This window comes from Atta colombica, unplaced genomic scaffold (genome assembly GCF_001594045.1).
Source record: "Atta colombica isolate Treedump-2 unplaced genomic scaffold, Acol1.0 scaffold187, whole genome shotgun sequence".
Taxonomy (NCBI): domain Eukaryota; kingdom Metazoa; phylum Arthropoda; class Insecta; order Hymenoptera; family Formicidae; genus Atta; species Atta colombica.
This window is the reverse complement of record NW_017259279.1, coordinates 2,579,055-2,582,422: the sequence shown is the minus strand read 5'-3', so window position 1 is coordinate 2,582,422 and position 3,368 is coordinate 2,579,055. Positions and strand designations below refer to the sequence as shown.

At 32.7% G+C, this 3,368-nt stretch overlaps 2 protein-coding genes across 3 annotated transcripts in view; one reads left to right on the top strand and one right to left on the bottom strand.

The window, feature by feature from the left end:
• The window catches only part of LOC108686596 (uncharacterized MFS-type transporter C09D4.1), a 67,882-nt gene that overhangs the window by 47,659 nt on the left and 16,855 nt on the right, over positions 1-3,368 (bottom strand). The gene's annotated exons all lie outside the window — the stretch shown is intronic.
• Positions 1-3,368, top strand: part of LOC108686496 — a 31,417-nt gene that overhangs the window by 15,259 nt on the left and 12,790 nt on the right. The gene's annotated exons all lie outside the window — the stretch shown is intronic.

The following is a 3,368-nucleotide window of genomic DNA, read 5'->3' as shown; positions in this document are numbered from 1 at the left end:
AAAATATTAAAAATAATCGAAATAAAGTTAAATAAAATTAAAATTTTTCATGAATATAAAAAATTACAACTAATTCTATTGAATTATTCAACACAAAAAATAATTATTCATATCATATACATACATATTTGGTCAATCTTTGCTGTCGTAACATATTGTTTTATCAATTTTGCAATGAAAATGCGTCATATTAGTACTATGATCTTTCCGCCGCAAATAGTTCCGATTTCTTATCTTCTTATCTCTAAGCAATCGCACGTAAAGAAACGATTAACAGCAATGATCATCATTGGTTTGCAATATAAAAAAAACATTACCGCATGTAGTATATCAATTATATTACTATTTTTAGAGCGAAAAATTAAATATGTGTATATATATTATAGAATAATATATTAGTGTAATAAAGAAATGTATCTATATAAATTTTTTATCGTCTAAACATAAAGCAATGTAATATTAACTATTTAGGAAAACACATGATTTCTCATCTCCATAAATTTTCGTAAATAGAGAAACATCGTATTTCTACACATTTAATTATCTGTATCTTTACTTTCTGCAATAAATAGCAAATGATGAAAATTGTAGGAGAAAGAGATATTTAATATTTATTATTATTATTCCACACTTTTTACTTCTCCACACACACACACACACACACACACACACACACACACACACACACACACACACACACACACACACACACACATGTACATATTCTTAATAGCATATTATATTCCACTTTCTTTTTTCAAACTCTGTGTTATTCCCACTAAGACATTTCCAAATGAATTTTTCTCAATTATTGTACATTAGTAATCCCAAATTTTCATATGAAAACGCGCTGTCATTCACGCGACGCAATTCTCTCGCGAGATATCATCGTTCTCTCCATGTAGAGAACTGATCCAGTAACCTCATCTTGAGATCATCAAATGCGATCGATTATTTATAATATAGCAATCGACAGAAGATGAAAAAGAGGAAATATCTTGGCGCAACGGTTTTATCACTTCCGTTATCCGGATTTTTACGCGGAAGATTCTCGCGCGCGCGCTATTAAGATATCGTATTGAATGAACGTTGAATTTCTCCGGCAAGGTTTCCCACATAAAGCACACTCGTTATCACATTAGATGCGATTTTAACTACCGAATTATTCGCCTATAAATGGGAAAACTTCTATCTGTAAACCAAATTTGTGTTGTATAGAGCATTATTCTAATAGCATAATAATTGACACTGCATCGTGAGAAAGCAATCCTTAATTTTCTTAAATTCAAAGCTCGTAAAATAAAACAATAAACTTTGTTTGCTATTTTACGATTATTTCTACGATTATTTCTAGTCGAAGTTTATTATAACACGAGGAAAGTTGCACAGAGAAAATTAGCCCACAGCAAACCAGTAAAATAATGTGTCGGACAGAGAATTTATGCAGATCCTCAAACTATTCGCAAGACTCGATCCATTCACGTGATTATAATTTAACATATAATTTATATGGAAAAAAGATGTCAACGTGACCTTCAAGATCACTGACACATAATAAATCAAAATTGTTAAGAAAATTGTAGAATTCTTAGATGTTTTCTTCTATCTAATCGATCACAGTAGGAAAACTTGATTATCACGAATTAATTATGCGCAATTATTATTGCTGTACGTCACGCTATCGCGACAAGTCGTTCCATATAATCGTACGAGGAAAGCAAAAGATCGATGGAAGGCCGGTGACGTTGTTATTGATTTATCGCCATTAATAGATGTCAAGAAAGAAGGCGATTTAACTTTGCTGAAGAAACTTCTTCAACATGCCGGTTAATAATACTAATGTTTTAAGGTGGTTGAATCGCGCGCAAAATACTTGTAGTCGGCCTTCACCTTCTACAGCGTGAGATCAAGGCTGAATGTGTCCTCAACAAGGTAGATCCTCGTTTATGTGTATGCAAGAAGTGATTGTGTGAAACATGAGCGTTATACCAAGAGAAAGAAAAAGAAAGAGGAGACATCCGCGCACGCGATATGTTTATTTGCAAACAATCTAGTGTTGCTCGAGGATTATTAACCATCTATACAAGATCTCGCGAGCAACGCGAGATATATCTTTCCAACAAAATATTCCTGATATTATATTGCAATGAATTTTTATAAATAAAAGATCTCATTGAAACTTAGAAAGTTCATATTCGAAAAACAGAAAAATCACTATTTTTACATTTTATTGATAATGGAAATTTTCCATGTATTTTGATCAAAAATTTTTTCATGAATTTAGCAATTTCTTAAAAATCATATGTCATTACTCAAAAATTTCAGCAATTATTTTTGATATTCAAAATGATAAAAGCAGCTCTCTAAATTTTTTAGAGTGAAATCTTACTCCAAAAGAATTAAAATACTATCACTATTGAAAAAGAAAAAAATGAAATGAATTTTCACTCTTGAGTAAGTGTGACAGATTTTTATTCTTTCAGAATGGGATTTCACTCCAAAAAATTTAGAGAGAAGATAAAATATTTCTTTTGAATTGAATTTTTTCAGTTACGGATAAAAAGTTCCTAAGTTTCCACGAGATAAAATCTTTTTGGAATATCATTTCATTAAGAAAATATTTATCTCTCAATCCAAATTTTCAAAATTTTGGAAAACATTTTCTAAATATTCTGCTTTTAAAGATCAACTATTAAATTCACCTAACATTTTCATTCAATTAAGATAATACGAAAAATATGCAGAATCTAAAATTCTGAATTAAGACATTACGCTTAAATGATTTAGAATCCTATAGAATTGAGGCCATTGGTATCCAGAATCTCAGGTGAAAATCAGACAAAGTAAAAATTACGGACCTCGAGTTTCCCGCGGAAAGAGTTCAGGAGGTCGGTAAATTTCACCTGGCCGCGATCCACGTCAGACAAGATACGAAAAGATGAAGAGAGAGAAAGAGAAGGAGCGGAGGAACGGGATGAAGTCGCGAGAGTCGTAGACGAGAGGAGTGGCCGAAAGATGCATCATCGGCAGCAAGGTCGCGTCGGAGAAATTACCGCGGAGAAGTGACCGGCTGTATATCGCCGTTATCTTTTGCCGTGACTCGATCATGCCAAAGAAAGTGCGGTGCAATATACTATACCCCGTTTTACTATAATCGTTCGCAAGGTGCGCTGGATCGTTCACGATAGAGTGTCCGACAGTTACTTCGCGGATACCATGATCGATCCATGCAATTGCCAATCCATCGCGTATCGATAACACTCAGTGGGGACCAATAAGAGAATACGATATAAAATAATTCTAAAAAAAATTACAAAAATTGCGATTCTTAATCAGATGAAAATTTCGTGTTATCGAATAGAAGTGGT